We start from the raw sequence: 21,187 nt of genomic DNA on the forward strand, positions 1-21,187 counted from the left end.
ATGAGGCTGTAAATATCTCGATGCGCTGTTTTCAAGTATTTAGCGTGATCAAAGTTCCGCCATTTTGGTTTGACAATTTTTAGACTTAAGTCTCCAGCTGATATTTTGAGGTGGCTCAGTTTTGCCCTCAAAATGAACTACATTAAGTGAAAAATGCTACCATAAGCATTAGTATTTCGCTGGTGACTGTCATCGGATTTTTCGCATCATTCGCGATACTTCCATTAATGTATAAACACTGTGTCTGTTAGCCACTTTACTAGTGGGAATATCCTTGAAAATGTACTTTGTTACTCCAGTTGTTAGCTTTCCGTTGGCTATAATAAAATTAAATACCGGTATAAGTGCAGGCAAATGACTAATATACTCTAGTAAAATTTTATTTTCCGCTGAGCTGGTTGTAGAACAATATAAATATAAGTTTATTTGAGTCATAACTTCGCGAAGCCTGCCAGTGCAGTAAAAAAAGGTGACATTGTGCGTTCCAGAGATTATTGTAATGTATTAACGAGTAATGAGTAATGACCAAAAATTTCACCCTATAGAAAACATTGACCCTTATAGAATTGTTGATGTTTTGAAGTGGGCGTGGTTTGTCTATGTTTACGATGCATGGCTGCCTTCTCAGGGCATGACAATCCGAAAATAGTGCATAGAAACGTCGCCCTACTAGTAACTCACCCGGTGGAAAACCCGAGAAGATTTCACCCGTATCACAAGGCGGGAAGGAACAAAATCATAATGTACAACTGAGTCCAACCAAGTTTTACTCTTTCCTTTTCCATAATCAGGACTTATTTCCGGAGTTGGCATGCGTAAGTGACCGAGTGTTCGCGAGCGAGTTAAGGACATGGGGGAGTACAATGGGAGGATGGGAGTGGAAGAAGCATTAGGGGGAAAAGGAAGGTCATATTGGCAAAGCCCCCCCTCCCCTATGGTTCCACCCGAGGGAACAGCGGCGGGGGCACGAATATTACAATCGAGGATTAACCAGTCGGCCGCCGAATGTGTTGCCACTCTCCGCGCAACTAAATGGGTTTGCAGAAGTCATGACTCGCGTCGCTCAAAGGGATAAGGTCCGAATTTCACGGAGAAATAAGACTATAATTAAGGCTGTTAACCGATTTTTTTTATTCGCACGGTTCCAACTTCAACTAAATTATTAAAATTCACGTTTTTTTCAGGTTTTCACGGTCTTCATCTCATTAAATTCAAGGTTTTTACATAAGACATTTTAGGCAGAAATATTGATCACGTAACAAATACCGGCCGCACGTCAACTAAAAATTTAATAAACGCGACAGACGCCGACAGATGCAAACGCATGATGAAAGTGTAGTCTCTTATGACGTCACCTATCGTTAGCAAAATTCAGAGCCAGATAAAGGTTGTGAGTGAAAAAACGGAGGGAGTCAGGTGGCAGGGAAGTGAAGAAGTGTCTGATTTTTCGCCAGGGTTAATGGACACTTTGGCTACCGGTCTTCCAATCACAGGTCAATTTGTCGTCACGGCACACGGACTAATAACCGCGCTTCGAATATACGTATGCAGATAAATGCGTGGGCAGTACCTGCGCGTGACTACGCTTGAAACAAGGGCGACATCGATTATTTTTTTTTATCTGTCAATCGTAGTTTTATATTCAAGTTCGAGTGATTTCTAAGTTTTATGACTTAATTCACGGCTTTTTCCAGTTTTTTCACGGTAAACAAAATTCACGGTTTTGAGGTTTTCACGGTTGAGTGGGAGCCCTGATTCGTGATGATGAGAAATATCCAATTCCTAATTTTAGAACATTATATACATGCAAATCTACGAGGTACCGTTCAAGCCACCACCAGGGTGAGTGGTACGAGGTGATTCAGCAACAGCTACGCACTGCTCAACCTAGCTTTAATCAGAAACGCGCTCGCTTGCCGGGAACAGGCGAAGCACGCAGGATAGCGAAATGCGGTCAGACCGGGAACTAGAAATTTTAGAAGCAAGAGATTCTATAAAACTGGAGAGTGCCAGATTATTCCTCATGATTTTAAATATTAATATTTTTAAATAAAAACTTTTGGACTATGTCACCGCGTCAATTTTTGGGCGGCACCGTATTAATATTAAATATTGATAATTAATAAATTTCTATCGTCTCCTTGCTGTGCAGCGGGCAATCTATCAACTTCATAACCATTCATTAATGTTCCTTCTTCATCATCACTAGTGAGCAATCCTAAGATTGGTCCACCGCAACTCTCCAATGAATTTTTCTATGAGCTAATCTTTTCATACCTGCGTAATACGCAGAGCGTATTTCTTCTCTCTTACATTACCTACTGAATGTGCTGTCACTTACAGCGCATATAAACGGATTCACAGGAGTCGTGACTCGCGTTGCACACACGCAGAAAGATCAAATTTCACGGAGAAATAAGCTATAATTAGTGCTTTTAACCGATAATTATATTGCTGATGATGAATCTATCATGTTCATAATAATATTCATATTGTATAAGTTCTGATAATTTAACAGATACCCGAGACGTGCGTATTTTTGTGTACATGTAACTAACTAACAATAAGTACTTAGGTGTGACGCGGCGACCTCAGAGTGAGTGCATAAGCTAGATCCATTAATGATAATTAGCAATATTAACCCCGGATTTCGTATTCATAATTAATAAAAAATTTAAATTTAATTCCCCACGATTTTAAATATCAATGATAAATATTGCGAATGAATGCATTGCACTACTCACAATATTATTTTGACGCAGCTTCTATTATCTTTCCACACTTACGTATTTCTTCTCATTTGCACCCTTCTACATTTGCTCCATTTCTTTTATTCGACGCCTTTCTTTTCCGCCGTAGACATCTATTCGATCCTCAACGATTGTCTTTATCAGGCCATCATGCATGAACACATGGCCGATTGAGTTCTTCCGTCTTCTTAGGGATTTCATATTCCTTGCGATAGCAAATAACAGGTTGGAGCAAAAGAAATCCATTATTGTTGTGCGAACTTCAAGACCTTATTTAATGTTTTTCGAATTTTCCGATTTGGGTCGAATATGCACCGTTTTGTTCTATAATCTGTCGCCATTTTAAAGGTAGCTTCATAATAAACGGATCGAAGAAACCATAATTTCACGTTAACAGTATAGGGACCATCGACAAAATTCACAATTTCAGACACCCAGCTAGCATTTTCGCCTTTACCACGGAAAAACTGAAAAATGTACCGAATTTTCTCTTCGTTGACTTCCATTTCTAACACCCTGTAACTCATAACCAAATGGAATAAACAAAAGAATCAAAAGAATTTATTCAGTATGAAATGCTACCTTGACAACGAGCATAAATTTGCAATCGTTTGACCGATACTTACAACGATCGATATAATTATCGGTGTAACGTGTATGGTGAATGCCGAGATATCGATCACTACAGCCTTCTACCGACAAAATAATGGATTTATTTTTCCCCAACCTATCATGGGGAATTTTGACGCATCGGACGGTTTGCAACCCATGTATTTTTTTTTAATCATCTACAGAACGCGCCTAAAGAAGCGATAACCTTAATAAAATGTCCCCGAAGTTGCAGCATTATTTAAGCTTCAAGGGGACGTGTAAGTTCTCATTTTTACAGTCCCTTTGGACAGGTAAATGAGTAACTTGGCGAGTTCGATCACCGACCCACCTTCAACTTCATTCGGCCCCTCGCGAACGCGAGGCCGGAGGATTTGCGGAAAGGCACCGTAATCGCGGCTCCCTCCCCTCCAACACACGCGATCCAAGACAACACGAGAAGGGTCTCTCCGCTGAGTCATCGAAACGAAAGCTATGGAGGCGCTATCCCCACTCTCTCGACAGCGACCACGCGGGCAAAGCAGCGCGTTCGAAGAAAGCCCCTCAAATGCACTGCTCGAAATAACAGAATTACCAAAGAGGCTACAACGTCAAATACGATCAATTCCGGGAGTAATTTTTCTTTCTTTCTCCATATAACCACGCAGCTTACGGAAGAATGAGGGGGTCATAATTCTGTGCCTACAAAGAGTAAAACCCTCCCATGTATTGTTTTCATGAATCACACAAACGAAGTTGGGGATAAAAGGAAAGAGTAAATAATGGGAATAATCACAAAATGATTCCGAAAGTATTTTTTAATAATTAAATGTTAATCTTCATATGCCAAGGGGAAAACTTATTTTCTCACCGTGTACCCGTTTTTGCTCGCAGAGGGGCCATGCACCAGAAAAAACCTGTGGCCTTTTCTGGTGAATCTGTCAGTTCTTACGATTTTTGTTGAAACCTATGACGCAGCACTGTTAACTCCCTCCGTTGTTGAGATAATTATTCACGAAATAGTCAAATTTCACGATATGGCCAAAATTTAAAGTTCTCCCATCGGTCTGATATAGTTGGTTTCTTGACTAGGAATCACTTGGCCTTAATTCGAAACATGAATTTTTTTTAAATGGTTTTTTTTCCCCCAAATTCCCCAAAAAAACTAGAGGCATGGAGACTGTTGGAAACACTGTAAAACAGAAAATTTAGTGATCCGAATTTTTTTTCTTGGTTTTCAGACGATTTTAGGGGGGATCGATTACATGACTTTTTGACGTAGTTCGTCTCGTTCACCCCAAACATTTGCATGAATCAGCCAGTCAGTCACTCAGTCAGCGGTCGGAAGATAGTTTTATTACATATCCACTTAAGTTATAACATTCTTCATTCACTGCACTTATATTGTATGCCCTGGCCGAGTAAATAAATGCTATTTAAATCCAAATTTAGTACACGTATTAAGTTCTCATATCTGCAAAACAACATCGAACTCTGCATTTTTCTTATGCATAGCTTATGGAAAACAGTTTCGTTGGCTACCCTGCCTGCTTCTTCAGGTAGAAGGTGTGACACGAGAGGCAGCTTAACTATGTTCGCAAGCCAACCGACGCGGAAGAAACCCCGAAAAAAAGCAGAGATCAAACCATCACAATGGAAACCACCTTTCTAACACTATGCATTCAAGGTAGCTAAAAAAACAAGCTTCAAGCCTTGCGACCTAGCCGGCTTACATAAATAAAAAACTGCAATGAGCTGTGAAAACACTTAAAAGGCAGACAAAATATTAAGATATATAAGACCTAGTTGCCCCAATTTACCTCGATCTAAACTGACGCCCTCATTTATTGGGCTTGCACACAAATTTTCATTTGAAGGTCATTTCATTCCGACGTTTAAAACCACGAATATTACAAATGTAATTTCGAATAAGAAAACAAAGAAAAAAAATGCAATTATATTGCTGCTCATGGAAACCAAACGAAAATCTTAAGCATGCCCGCAAATTATTTCCAGTACTAAATTAATGTGAGAAAACTCTTTCTAATGACCAGGAGAAGGAATATTCGGAGAAGATAACGTATTCCTCGCGCCAGGCATATTCTGGTACACATGCACGCAAATTTCATCAGCTATCTCCTTTTTTACACCAATTTTGATTACCCTGGGAACTGAGGCACCTGGATAGCGTATTAGTCTGCGCAGTTTCCGGGATAAGGTCCGTCGTTCGATTTTCAGAAGGGGATATTTTACCATGAAAATTAATATGAAATTCGCCTCCATGCATCCGGAAGGCCTGAGAATCATATACAAGAAGCTGAGTTTACTGATATAGATTGGCGTACATAGACTTATTGAAATGCCGAAGGTGTGTACTCGTATACCTACTACTGTCCCGGTTGTTGTATGCCACCTCTACCAGAGTATAAGACGTGCTTTAAAAAATTGCTTACGGTAAAAATGTAATTAATTTAGGGTGTTTCCGGTGTTGATGACAAAATTAAATTTATAATGGAGGGAACTTAAAATCAATGAATCTAATTCTCAAAATCAAAAAAATATTTAAACGGAACAGGATTACTTTTCAATACCTATATTTTTTCTACCAGTGCCACCTTTAGCATATTTTATGTTTTTATCTTCCCCCAATTTTTCGGCAGTATTACGTTATAATATTTGTCTTCTGTGTTTTTTTTTATTTTTGTATTTGTAAAGGTTTTTTATATTTATTTCAATATGTTCAAACAAGAGATGAGACAGCCAAAACTTAAAAGCAAGTGAAGAGTCTAGGCAGCGCATGTGCAGTCAAAATATGTCCATTATAATTACAAAAATCATTAGATAGTTAATTTGTTTTTTTTCTTCTTATGTTGACCTCGATTAATTCCTGGTAAAATAGTTCTCAGAGTATAGGTTAATGACCTATACTCCGAGAACTATTTTACCACAAAAATTTTTAGCAGTGAATTTTCCTAAATTTTAGTCTTTCGCCCATAACGCTGACTATTTTACTAATGAATTCTTGAAGTCCGAAGTTTATGGGAACTAAGAACAGGGAATGTTTGCGTTCTGGCTGATATGCAGGATCACATGCGTATACTCATTCTGCAAAATATTAAATTATGATAGAATTTTGGGGTCGAAAATTTCCCGGGTAAAGGGTGAACACCATCGATCAGTGGCCACGGGTTTTTATTCCGAGTTACAATTCCCCCCCTTGAGCCCAGGTCACAACCCCTCTGTGTCATGTGGTGTTTTCCATACACCCCGGTGAGTCCCCGAAATCTCCAGTAAACTCCCTCCATTTCAAAATCCTGGATACGCCACTGCCATCTACATAAACCTAGAAGTGTGAGGTGGTCCAGGGAAAAGAACTTGTCCCATAGCCATGAAAGCGTGACATTTACACGCCTGTGGCTTCCTCAGAGGTGAGCTTCAACCTCCAATATCTTGATCAACCTTCGAGTTGAACCACTAGGTCGACAAGGTTAGTCAACTAACGTTTTTAACGAATAATGCGTAACGAAAGAGGCTCGGCTAAAACCCAGCATAGCTCAATCCTCTTTCCTACAAACCAACCTTAGGGTTTAATCCAGGGATGGCAAGTGAGACGAAACGTAAATGCTTCGTTTCGACCCGGAGGGAAACGAAAATACGAGGCCTGGGTTAAGTTTAGTTCCTACACGAAAATAAAATCGCCAAGGAGTTTATTTTCGACCCGGGACGAAACTTTACTCCCGGAAATGAAACTAAATCGATCGAAACTTCGCTGCTAATAGGTAAGTTTCTATCCCAAAAGTTGAGTAGAGGAGTATAAGAGATAGTTTCGACCCATTACGTGTCACATACGTGTAGAGAGGTTGAAACATTGAGCTTAAAAATCGAATGGCCAGTTTGTGTTCACCGTTCTCCAGCTGGTGGTAAAAATATGAGTGCCCCATGCATCTTACGGCTGTACGCCGATTCTCTACTTCATTCAACCATACTTCGTACTAGGTATGTGGGTCGAAACTTAACTGTTCGAAGGTGAAGCACGTGGTCCCTCCGGTACGAAACATAATCTGTTTCGTTTCGTCCCAGAGACTTAGTTAACTTTCGACCCGAAGTAGTTTTGACTCCGATTTCGTTTTGACCCAGAGTTTAGCTCACAAGGCATCCATTTCGTTCCTACATTTCGCACCCGGGAACGAAACTATTGAAAATTTACTGGTTTTAACTTTCGTTTATTTTCCATTGCGATCCCTGGTTTAATCACTGAGTTAATGAAGTATATGCAAACAAAGTGAGGGACTCGCTACACACAGACTTGCCATTGTCTTGTTAACCTTAAGATGTCTCTGAGATGCACTGACGTCCTTCCTCAGCCCAGATGTGAACCCCGATCCGAAACCCGATGGATGCGAAACATCGAGTTAACCAATTGTGCGTGATCTAAATGTCGCAATCTGAATAAGGCATCAAGGTCGCGTCGGTTCACTAGCTCAAGTACATTGGGGCACAGCGAGGCGCTGATTTCCCTATAACAGTATCAACGAGGCGCAATATCCCGGCAGAAAGAAAGGAGAGAGTAGCATCTTCAGCATTTCTATTACTCCAAGCAAACATATGTGAAAATATTATAAGTATCCGACACATTTTCAACTGCGTAGATTTTTAATCACAAATAACGAAACAGATTCTGCTTATATTCGAGTATATAAGCGGTATTATGCGATTCCCTCACTTTTGGGGTCGAAACTGCAGGAATATATTTCGTAAAACTGGAGAAAAACATTATTTTTAAGCCTGTATTTCCTCAATATTCGCGCTTAAATGAACAACGTATCGTGATGCCCGAATATATTCATTCTTATCTCAAAATATTCTGAAACATTTAGGAGCACCATGGCCAAATGTTAAGTAATAAAATGGGAAATCGTGATTGCACGCAGCGAGGATTTTCGCCATGGTGGAGAGCCTCTTGATGATGACTCAACCTGAAGGGACCCGTTTCATTTAGGAAAAGCATTCGATACATGCGGACATTGAGTCTGCTCTCATACCATCTGAAATCGGCTCATAAAACTCGACCAGTAATAAACCTTTTCCTCCCCACATTTATGAAAAAAAAACAAGAAAACTGCGTCCTCTGTTCAAAACTTGAATGCGCGCACTACAAATCAAATACTAAACCCTTTTATTTTCATTTTTCGAACAATTTCCATACATTTTTTATTATGCTGCGTCATAAAAATTTAAGTTTGGCCCGCGGCGTTCATAAAATAATTATTTTAAGCTGTTCTATTCCCCACATGCAAAAACTATTGCAATCGTTAGTGGTTCTACATGTATCGTACGTCATATCCATATGTTCTATCGTATCGTGTATCACATGCAAGCACCTAGCACTCATTAGAAATGTGTGCCATATGTATATCGCCAGTTATGGGATCACTGCTTGATATTTCATCCAACAGTCCGTCATATGCCCCTAATTAGTTAAAAAAATTACTAAGCCCCAGCCGACGTACATTTTTGATAAAAAATATTCGGCACACGCGAATTTTAAGTCTACTCATATTTTCAGTTACGGTCTCCTAAATCCGCTCATGAAACTATCGAGGTAGCCTCTTTTCTGGCGTAGTTAGTGTTTATTCTACGCCCAAATCTAGTTTACGTAATGTTCAGACACAGTGAATGCGACAGGATGACAGATATTTTGGCAGACCCTACAAACTACGGTAGATTGGACGACCTGCAAATATTCAAAGAAATAGAATCGACTACTTAGAGGTTCCAAAAATTCATTCTTAACGATAACGAAGAAATACGTAAACAGAACTCACCACGATATGATCCATCAATAGATACGTTTGTCACTAAGTGGAGTCCATTACTTAATATTACCGAATATGATCAGCAGTATTAAATGGTCGAAATTCACGCATCTTTTCTAGAATCCCCTAGTTTGTCATGCACGTTTATATGAGCCTAAAAAGTGTCAAAGTTAATTCGTGAGAATTATCCCCTGCCAAGTAATTACACAAGCAATTGAGGTAATACCTACATGTTACTGAGTACATGTTGGGTACCCACCACCTGCCACACACCCTAGTGGGGGCTCGCAGGGTATCGTGGAGAGGTAGATGTAATTGTTTTCAAATATATTGGCAATAGTCAAGCTCTGGATGAAGAGGCATTTTCATGGTCGCCCATTGAATACCACGGAGAAACATCGAAAGCAATACATGTTTTAGAGTGGCCATGTTTAAGCTGAAGATTCTCAGGACACAAAATTTAACCCTAAGAGGCGAAAACGCACTAATTTTTACATGTTTCACAGAAAATAATTCTCTTTGATCTGTATGAATAATTTTAAAGAAACTTTTTAGCGAGTAATACAATTTTTTAAACCTATTTTCTGCAATAGTTATAATGCACTCATTAGAATGAATATTTGCGTCATAGCCCTGAATAAATGAAGATTCGTCAAGCGTATTGTGGAAAGATTTTCGGATGAAGAAAAAATGAAAGGTGCTATATCGCACTCGTCCGACCGCACCTTGAATATGCAGCGAGCGATTGGGATACGGTGCAGAAAGCCTTAATCCGCGAACTGAATAAAATACAAATGAAGGCTGCGCGGTTCGTCAAAAACCGCTACGGGCGTACTGACAGCGTTACCCAGACGTTAAGCCAATTAGGCTGGGAGCCGCTGGAAACTCGAGAGGTTGCGCGCTAGGCTTATATTGCTTGAAAAATTGAGAATGGATACCTTTAAGAGAGACACGGAGAACATAATATTAGAGCCCCACTACATTTCCAGGTCCGACGGAAGCGATAAATTAAGAGAGAGATTTTACTGAATGGATAGTTATGGGAATTCGTTTTTCCCCCGAACCATTAAGAACTTTAATAAATGCTAGTCATAATTTCCTTAGAGCACTTCCTTTTTATGTGTGAACGGCAGGTGCCCTAACCCCCCCTTCCACACGCCTTTTAGGCGGCTTCCGGGGTACTATGTAGATGTAGATTTGTGAACTCGTTGCGTACTAACATCCCCCACCAAACGCCTTTCTAGGTGGCTTCCGGGGTAGCATGTAGATGTAACCCAATACCACTCCCGATCTAGATCAAATCGCTAACGACGGTAGAGGTCCTCAGAAACGGATTCACGGGACTTTTATTCCACAATTCCTTCTCATTTGGAGCACCTTTACGCCTTAAATAAAGACCACGCAATCCCTTTAATTAAACTCATAGGGAATGCCTCAAATCCTATCCAAGCTCTTCCGTGACCCAGTTACTACGTTTGATTTGCGCCAAATCGTACTCGAATTGGCACCCCCGCGGATCAGATTAAATGGACCATAAGAAAAGTAGAACGGCTAAGACGTGAATGTTTATCTAGTAGATTTGGTACTGGCGGAAATTGCGGAGGATCAAATGGACAGTAACGAGGTGGTTTACTCATTACGCGTCTTCAGCGAACTGCCTCAAAGAGGCGAAAAAGTAGACTAAAAACGAAAACGTAGAATAGAACATAAAATTCATAATTAGACTGATGCATATTGATCGCTTAGCAACAGCAGAAATTGCTCCTGAAGGACCGCAGTTTCATATATCCGGACATCCTATCTATACCCTCTGAAAACTCGAGCAGTGATATACCTTTACCTCCCTATTTTATTTAAAAAAAAAAACAGGAAGTACTGCGTTCTCTGTTAAAATTTTGAGTACTCTTTTTTTCTTCATTTTCCGAACATGTTCCATAAATTTTCCATAATGCTGAATCGTTAAAATCTAAGCTTGGCCCGTAGAATTCATAAAAATGATCATTTTAAACATTGCTGGTTTCCACATGCAAGGGTTATTGCTAGGGTTAGGGCTTATTTATGTATGCACCTTTACGCCATATGGTATATCTAATGCAATCACCTAGCATACATTAAGAAATCGATCACCAAGGGGCGCCAAAGTAGCTTCGTAAAAACTCACACAATCGATAATAAAATGCACTTTAAGAACGTCAGTAAAAGTCCTAAAATAAAAGAAAATTTAACAAAAAGATATTTTACAATCAATATCATGCGAAATCTTTAATCAGATATAAGCCATCGGGGGATCCACATCGGCAAACAATACCACTAGACGCGTCAACAGGCGTAGAGTCAGGGTGTTATGACAACATCATTAAACAAATAAACAGTAAATTCTCTAGAGAAATTACGCCTGGCATTTATAAAAGTCCCTTATTGTTAGGAGGAAAAACAAATTTCCATACCTATCCGTTCAGCAAAATACCTCTCTTAATTTATCGCTTCTGTCGAACCTGGAAATGTAGTGAGGTTCTAATATGAAGTTCATCGAGTCCCTCTTTAAGATAATTATCCCCAATTGCTCAAACAATCTAAGCCTGGCGCGCGGCCTCCGAGTCTCAATCGGTTACCAATCTATTCCGTTTAACAGATGAGGAACGCAGTTTTTGGCGAATCTTGCAAAATATTGGGTGCATCATAAAATATTTATTTGGTAATAATCGGGTATCACGGCAGACCTCAGTAAATACTGGAAGTAAAGCATATAAAAATCTCATCACATCGGCGACTTCCTCAGATTTCCTCCAATGACACTTTAAAAATACGCATCATTCCCGCTGATCGAGTTTTAATTCACGAGGAATCACTTATTTGAAGCTTTTGCTAGTATCTTGAAAATTCCGAGTTATGTGGAGAAGATCTTCGCCAGAATTTGCTTTGATTTCAAGTTTGAAAACTTCCGTCTTAGAAACGGGTTTAAAACTATAATAAAAAAAGAACGTGTAATGGTCTGAGGCGTTACTTGATCGAACTCCTTCATGATTGTCAAGAAAGAATAAAACTTAGCTTATCCCACAATAATTATTGTAAAGAATAAAATAGGAATTGTCAAGTGAATTATTGTGAAGAATAAAATATAAGAAAAATAAAATGTAGCTAGTTCAAAAATAATTATTATAGTTTTTTTTCTTTCCTGACAGACTAAAAAAAATACTAATAAATATTACCTAAATATTAAAGACTAAATTTTACCTACAAATTCAAGATAAGAAATACGAAAAGTAACAACTTTTAAATCTTAGACAGATTCACATGAGAGAGTTTAATATATAGTGAGTGGGGTGCTCATAGCCACTCTGGGGATCCACGAAAAAACACATCAAACTCGCCTATTGTTGTCTCTACGGAAGAGTAGAAGAAGAAAAGAAATTAAGGAGAATAAATTGAAAGAAAAGTCCCCATAAGAAGGAGAAAATATAATTAAGTAGTATGCAGCTATCTTTCATTATCATCTTATTTTCATGCACTATATTACCATGTCCGACAGAAACAATAAATTAAGAAAGATATTTTGCCGGACGGATAGTAATGGGAATTCTTTTTCCCCCGGAACGATAAATCCTTAGCGTAATTTCTGTAGAGCACTCCCTTTTTATTTGTAAATGCTTAGTGCCCGAACACCCACTATCAGACGCCAATTGAGGGGACTTGCGGAGTAGCATGTATCGGGAGATGAACAAATGAATCCGAACATCCAGCGTATCTTATCTCGCACACATCGACATGTTCCTGCCTCCCTGAGATCGGTTGCAGTCCTTTTCTTTAGATTCCTACCGCAGGCAAGGAGACGTGGAATGAGATTCTTCCTCAGCCTTTCTATCGACGTCTAGCTACGTACGCTTGACCTACCTCGCGAGCAGCCGCATAAGTGCACCGGTTAGGGTATGCATGACTCCCGATGTAATGGACACCAAAAATAGGGAATGCATGCCAGCACGTTCTGTTTGAATCGCGTGGATTTTTTTTACCCTTCGCGAAAACATTTTCGATGGCAAAAAATTGATTTGTACTCATCATACCCAGTTCATCAAGGATGTTAAGAGGCGCATCTCGTTCTTTCGACAAGTATGTGTTATTTTATCGCGACGCAATTCACTCAAAAAAACTCGAAGTATCGCCTTCAAATATATTCAGGGTTCATATATGGAGTACTCTTAGTCTCTACTTCTTAGGCCCAACCTCGCCCGAATAAAGGTATATTATTACTATTATTATTACTCTTTTGTTAACCATCATTGGCATATCCAATATACACAAATTTCATAAATGAAATTACTTCCATTAAATTTTGAAATTTGGTATACAGGCTAATGTTTTTCACCCTGAATATTTTAACTAGGTAATTTAATAGTCAACAGTGGATTAAGGTAATTGTTTTAGGGGCAGTTCATTAATTTCCGCTATTCCATGGTGGTATGGAAAACCTCTCAGCGATAATGAGTCCTAGGTTCGGTATGCGCAGAAAATTGGCTATTCGGTTTTCATCAGGTTTCTTTGAATGTTGCTAATTAATCTGGTGAAATAAAGTCTTCACTGGGATAGCCGAATTAAAGATCACCTTCTTTTTCATTTTTTCCAGAAATTACGATGGGAGCGACCCCCATATCCGCCTCTGCTCAGCATTCCCTGAATCAACTAGAGCAGACAAAACAAATTTTTCAGCTTTCAAATTCGTCCTACATTAGGTATCTTAGTAAGTTATAATGAAAAAAAAAACATTGTACAATTTCACACAAAACCATCGGCGCTATAAATTAAAACAAGGGGAATTTAGCCGAGCATTATAAAACTTTAAACCGTGGTTAACGCCGCCAATAATTACGTTTCCATTAAAGCGCGCAAGATTAAATAGTTTCAGAAGTTTTGAAAATTTTTAAGGATAAAATTTATCATTCAACTTATAACGCCGTTTTATTCAATCCAGTGCAGTAGAATTTTCTCTGGACACCGAAAAGAGAATAATTATAACCTGAAAGTTTCGTGATGACAATAGAACTAGTATCAGCTAATTTCATAACACCCAAGTGTCTAGAATATTTTAAAATAAAAGTAGGCAAGTAAAAACACGACTTTTCATTAATCCAAAATACACTGTTGCATCATCTTTACTCTTATTACAATTTCAGTCAGCCTTTTACTCATATTATTCTTGAATATATTCAAGAAAATAAAAATTCCTTCAAGATTTGAGTTCAAGATTTGTCAAAAACTGCTTTGAGTGAACCAAGATAGGATAACTTATGCATCGATAAGGTTGAGAGCCGCAAGTGAGTTCGAGGCTACATAATAGTCTTCGATTGCATGAGCAATTAAGGACAGGTTCTACTCAGAACGCCAAGGAGAACACCTTCTTATAACCACACCATTTTTTCCAGCCCCGAGAGAAACGATTAAATTAAAAGTAGTTTACCACACAGATAGGTATACAAATTCAATTTACCACGAAGAAAAAATTAATTTAACGATTAAAATTAAATACCGGGCTGATCTCTGGCAGTTAAATATTTCACAAAGTGTACCTAAACTTTTAAACGTTTGGTTTACATGGAGGATTAAAGATTCTGACAGTCTCCCCTTCAATTCAAAAGAAGACACCTTTCTATCCTAATCAATCTAAAACAAATTTGTTCTCTTCCTTCCTCTCCTTCGTTTATTCAACAATTTACCCTCCAACACTGTTTTCAACATCCCCTGCCATCTCAGTACTCGCTTCATCCACACCTTCTGACTCCTCCGCATCTCATCAAGAAGCTGCCTCTCCTCACCCACCATGTCCAACACTGCGCGGTAAGCAGTTGAAATTTATGCGCACACGATTTTTTTTAAAGTGTGGTTCTTTCATCATCATCATTATTGGTCAGCTATCCTAATATTGGTTTGACAAAGCTCTCCACTCCATTCCCTATCAGCTAATCTTTTCATACCGACGTATTTCTTCTCTTTCGCATCTTTCTTTACCTGTTCCATGTATTTTGTTCGAGGTCATCCTTTTCCGTTCTTGCCGCTATTGTGGTCTTATATCTGTCAAATGTAAACGTGGGACCTAATGCCAAAGCATTGTGGTTTATAATCCTTCTTTCTGTTCAAATTAAAACGTGGGTTTTCAGATGATTTTTTTAATCAATTGTACGTAATATTTTTTTAATTTTATTTTATAAAAGTGAGGCCTACCAAAAACCTTCTGCATAAAAATGTGTACACGTATAATTTTCGCGGTGCACAATGTGCCTTGCTGGTGACAATGCCTTCTGTTGCGGTGACAAAAATACGTTTTACGTGTCGATAGTTGACGCCACGCTCAGAATAACAATAATTCTAATTGCGAGCACCCAATCAAAACTGAATCTCATTAAAATTAAATTATCAAAAAAAAAACAGATTAGAAAACAGAAATTCACTATTTGAGAATATCTTTTCCATTTAGTTTCCTGCCTTTACTGGACCCCGAAATCCAAAGACGGCCCGAATATTCTTTCAGTGAGCAATGAACACGACAGGAAAAAGAACATACAAGGGCGGGATTAGTCTGTTAACCTTCCACTTCAATTTATTTTATGAATATCGTCCTCCTATTTATTTTTTCTGTGTTTCTACTTAAATAGAATGGTAGGTAATGAAATGATATTTTGCTGTTTGTAATCAACGTAGAGCAGTGATATAAAAAAGTGATTATTATTTCATATTGTGAAATATCTAGTTGAATACATTGAGAAAACATATGTATCTAATCGTATATAATCATTTTATTACTTCCAATGAGTCATATTTCATGAAGAATGAGATGAAAGTTTTGACACTGTTAAAGTTTCAAAATATTTATATTGTTTCCATAAATAGTGATAACATTTTAAAAATCCGCTGACGAGCAACACTAGTCATTTCCGCGCAAGGGGTTAATGAGTAAAACCTAGGACTCACCTTTCCGATGACTCTCCTTGCTGGAAGGCGGCCTCTGACGCCGGCAGTTCCGCGAACGTAAAGTCTTCACCGGGCGGACTCACAAGCGAGTAGTGGCGGCGAGGCGCCGGCTGTTCTCGGCGAGGCCGGCCATGGGGATTCACTCAACACTGAACCTTTTCGCACCGGAAAATAAAACCAAACCGGTGCCGGGCGAATGACTCAAGGAAGTTGGGGGGCGACCTTCCGTGAAGGGCTTCAACATTTGAGTAGGGGATCACGATTCTCTCAACAAAAAAAAACTTCCAAAGTGCACACAAAATATGAGGGGGACGAACACCGTGAATATATGTATAAAAAATTTCACCGCCGATACTTTAAAAAGAAGAGCAATATTTGTTAAGATGGGTAAGATAGTTGCACTTCAATTTTGTAACACTCAGAGAAAACCCTCAACAGTCCTCGGCACAAAGTCGAACTTTAACTTTTAGATAGTCACCACACACTTTGGAGGCATAGAAGAAGCCAGAAGTGGACAGTTAAGCCATCTCTTGAAGTTGTGTGAGCAAATTTTGACGTTATAAACCGCCTGTGTGACACAATGAGCGAGTCCTCTAGAGTAATTGATCGAAAACTTAAACCTCAATATTCAATGCCCGATTCACTGAAATTAATTACGTATTGCACTTGACCCATCTCTTGAAATCGTAAGAGTAATGCTGAATGTTCCTAACTACTCGTGGGAATACAATTTAGGGAGCACTTCTCTTCCAAAAAGGAGCCTTCACTCAAAACTTCAACATCCAATGAGCGATCACTCGAGTGAACATTGTCCAGCAGAGGATGGTTCCATCATAGTCTTGCAGGGCGAATTTTAGTTCAGTCTCTTGCCCATCATGCATGTGAATCGTGGGTGAAAATTCAGAACAATCGAACGTGGTCTATCATTCTGGCACGGAAGGGTTTGAGAAGCAGTTCCCGGCGTGCGTAAGGAGAGAATTAGGTTGAGCTCCGACATTCGGACTCCAGTCCTCGGAACACTGCGGAGGTTCCTCACGTGAATCACCGAGCGAACTTCGCGTTGGACTCTCAACCTCTATTCGCAGCGTGTGTACATATTTATTTTTTCCATCTCTCCGTTGCAAGGACGACGCTACGGGAACGTGAGCGCGACTCCCACACCTCGCGTGCTAAAGATCCCGCCTGCTCCGTCTGCAGAAACCGGTAAAGTCACAGTGCTGCGGAGTGGTGAGTCGCAGCGAGATGATGGAGAGAAGAATGACAGGCCTGCCCTCCCACACAAACAAAGGAAGCTCGCCTCACACTCTTCAACCTCCTCAGCAGCTCACAACCAATGTCGCACACTATGGAAAAGAAATCATGCACACCCACACCGAAACACACGTGATGGAACGAAGCACGAGCTGCTCTTAATAACCAACGTATGTACGCAAACACACCGTACGTCGTCGTTGAGGAGGAAGAGAAGACGGACAAAAAAAAACTTTTATCTTCTTTCCTGCTATACTTCCAGTGCTGTCTTCACCGTTCACTTCCTAACACAGCCCTTCCAAAACACCTTGAAGGAAACCACCCCGTGTTAGAGCAGATTAAAAAGGAAATACAATACTAACAACCACTTCACCACCGCAGCTTTTTCCCTCTTCCAACCCACTACAACTCCCTCGCAAAAGTTTCTTCAGCGGAGTTGGGAGGTATGCCTTATGTCAGTGAGAAAAAGAGTTGCTAGGGTAGACACAAACATTATGATGAAGCGGAAAAAGGTGGGGCCGAAGGAGATTCTGGTAGACGGGTATATGGACCACGCTGAGTGTATTGAGTTGACGCTCCAACACTCTTATTCTCCTCGGCGAAGGGAACTTCTCACTCTGGGGGAAAGAAGTCTTCGCTCTTGCGGGACTCCCGACACCGGCCGGAAAAAAACTTCTTCCTTCCTCTCTCCTTCAGAAGACAGACACACAAGGCGCTCGGCCGATCCGTCAATGTCGGATGTGGTCTCTCATTGGGTTATCCACTTGAGGAACGAAATCACTTCGCTGGAATTGCAGAGAATAGGAGGAGAGAGATAGAGAGAATGAAAGAAATTACTACAACTCTTCTCCGAGATGGGAGATGCAAAGAAAAAAGTACTACACACACACACCAAGGCTCACTTCCAAGACTCCCTTAAGGGCAGGGCAAGGCTCTCGAGAAATGAACGAACTCTGAATGTTCAAAAAACTTTTCTTCCTCACAAAGGCGTATATATGTATTCCAATAGAAGGAGGGAGAGGAAAAAACTGTGGGTATATATGCCTGTTTCACTTTTTTCTGCAGTCTGTCCTACGTTGCAAACAGTGGTGGACCACTCAAAAGTCTGCCGGAGATGATGAAGTGGTAGCAGTCGACTTAAATACAAAGAGTTCTCTAATCCCCGCTCCTCTCCTTACTCTTAGAGAGCCATCCGCGGGAAGGCAGACGATTCAGGAAGATTGCCGACTGTTTTACTACGATACACTCACGCGAACACGACGCAAATTTAAGAAAAACACACAGAAAATTACTCTCCACGCAAAGATTAAATACTGGTGGGCACTCTCGCTTATAACACGACTCTTTATCCAGCGATAATGGGTGGGGAAAAAACACGATCTTCTCAAAAAGAAAACTCCGCGACTATTTTTCCTACGTCTCCCGACCGACAGAATACCACGACGGATTTAAAATGAGTTCATTTCCCTCCACTGACGTGAGGGAGGGATCCTCTATCCCGCCGGAACAGAACAAATAATCGTAAATAAATAAACAAACATCCGAGCACAGGACACGATCACCATATGCCACTCATCAAAAATGTTTGCGAAAACATCTTGCGAGCGATGAAGAAATATCCCACGAACTCACGCGCGCCTCCCCATGTTCAAGGGGGCGATGCACTGGGACACGAAAATATATACGATCCGAATGCGCGCCCGGCGAGGAAAAACTCTTCCCGAAACGCGAAAGACTCGAACGCTGTCAGCGTGGACTCCGTGCGGCGGTCGGGGAAGGAATGAACCGCTCTCTCTCTCTCGTATGGTTCCAGGCCGCGAGCGCCGAACCTGAGATCGGCGCGAAGTAGGGGAGGGACGGGAGGGGAGCGATGAGGAGTAGGGGAGGGGAGTGGGCGGCAGGAGAGGAGGGGAGGGGAGGCATGAAAGTCGGCTAGGGGATCATGAGTTTGCGGCGCGGTATACCGGACGAACTGGAGGGAGTATGCGGAAGAACAAGAAGACGGGCTAGCAGTTGAAGAATTGAACATGAAAGGCCAGGGCGATTGGTTTCCTCTGGGGCAAGACAAATCATTCATTAACCCTTCACTGCATTTTTTATCATACATGATGCACTATATTTAGAGCCAGTTATTTCTGAAGGGCACAATAGGGTAGTTTCCTTCATCAAAGAAAACGAAAGGCATTGATTGCGATTCGTTACCCACCATGAGTGTATTCATAATATACAAATCATTTGGTTTTAGGAATCCCAGTTTGGACGAATGTTAATAGTCAATTTTAACCTCATTTGAAAAAGGCCAGATAGGCGCCCTTGCAAATCCACTCCACGTGACGTCATAGGGACCTAGATGCTATACGAGTTTTACATCGTCTGGGAGTTTTATATCGTCTGAGATTACCCATGCATGCATGAAACAAAGAGCTCAGGGAAACATCTCTTAATAATCACCTATAGGCTACACGACAAGTCATCTAATATATATATTAGTGAGTTCTAACGCCACCGTTATAACTTCTTATTGATCGAGGAAAAAAGACATTCTGAATCTGTCTGTTCTACACTCTATCTCTCTTATTTTATTCATATGATCTGAACTTCTATGTGTGTTGGCGTTCGTAAGATATGGATTACTTCGTTAGAAAAGGCACTGCTCTTGAATTATCTAAAAATCTTTCCGCCAGTGGGATTATACCAGCTACAAAAATAAACTAAAAAGTGTTTATTTTTAGTTATTTCAAGCTTCATCTACACATCTGTGACAATTAGACATCAAAAATGAGAACGAGTTCTTCAAGAGCCTCAAATGCTCACAATTGTAGAATGTAGTTCCATGGCTACGGTGCATCCCACCGCGGTGGGCGGAAATAGTTAATGAAGACTCAAAAGTATACCTAACTTTAATATTTTTTGTTTTCGTGCGTAGCCTGTATTTTACGGATTGTTAGAAAACAGATTTTTCTTGCATGCTTGCCAGATTTCTTGAGATGTTCCAGAAGAGCAAAAATCGCTGATCATTGCCAGTTTTCCCGCTTTTCAAGCTTAGCATATCCTTGTCATGTATCGTTTCTGTGGGACATGGAAAAGTAGTGTGGGTCTTATGTGACATTTTCCATTTCACGCTCTTAGATATCCATTTTCAATTGCTCAAGCATTCTAAGCCTACCGTGTCGACTCCGAATATAAATATAATAAATAAATTGTTTATTACTCCAAAAAATAAAAAGTACAGAATAGAATTAATTACATAAAACGGAGTAACTTTAGGTAGCCATTAAGGACAACCTGTTTTTTGGTTACCATCATTTACATAGGGTCATGCTGACATATAAACATTTTAAGCACAACATTTGAATTGAAGCAAGTACGTACATGTATTACATGGTATTATATCATAGAAGAAAATCCTCCACACTTTGCATTCTAAACAACCAAGACTGAATATTTTTCATAATTACGTTATTATTTTTTGCTTTCAGACATGAATCAGGTAATAAGTTGTACACTTTTGGGCCTATAAACAAGAAACAACGTTTATACAGCGTAACATTAGTCCTTGGCAAAGTAATACGTGATCTTCGTAGGGTGAAGGAAGGACGGTTGTATAATAATAACCCCGTATTTCCACTTCTCATGAAAAATAGACGTAAAACCTTGTAAATATAAAGATGTCTCAAGGGAAGCAAGCCTATTCTACAAAATAAAGGAAAGGAACTTTCAAGACGGCTCTTTTTTAAAATTACTCTAATAAGCCTTTTTTGCAGTACAACAATGGATCTTATAGAATTTTTTTAAGCTGCACCCCAGCTAAATAGACCGTAG

General features: G+C 39.9%; 1 protein-coding gene across 1 annotated transcript in view; it reads right to left on the reverse strand.

Moving 5' to 3' along the window:
* Positions 1-19,123, reverse strand: part of LOC124167633 — a 795,973-nt gene extending 776,850 nt beyond the window's left edge. The window contains exon 1 of the mRNA XM_046545613.1: positions 16,115-19,123. The gene's annotated coding sequence lies outside the window, so the exon portion shown is untranslated. The remainder of the gene's footprint in view (positions 1-16,114) is intronic.
* Between the last annotated feature and the right edge of the window lie 2,064 nt (positions 19,124-21,187).

This window comes from Ischnura elegans, chromosome 11 (assembly GCF_921293095.1).
Source record: "Ischnura elegans chromosome 11, ioIscEleg1.1, whole genome shotgun sequence".
NCBI lineage: Eukaryota > Metazoa > Arthropoda > Insecta > Odonata > Coenagrionidae > Ischnura > Ischnura elegans.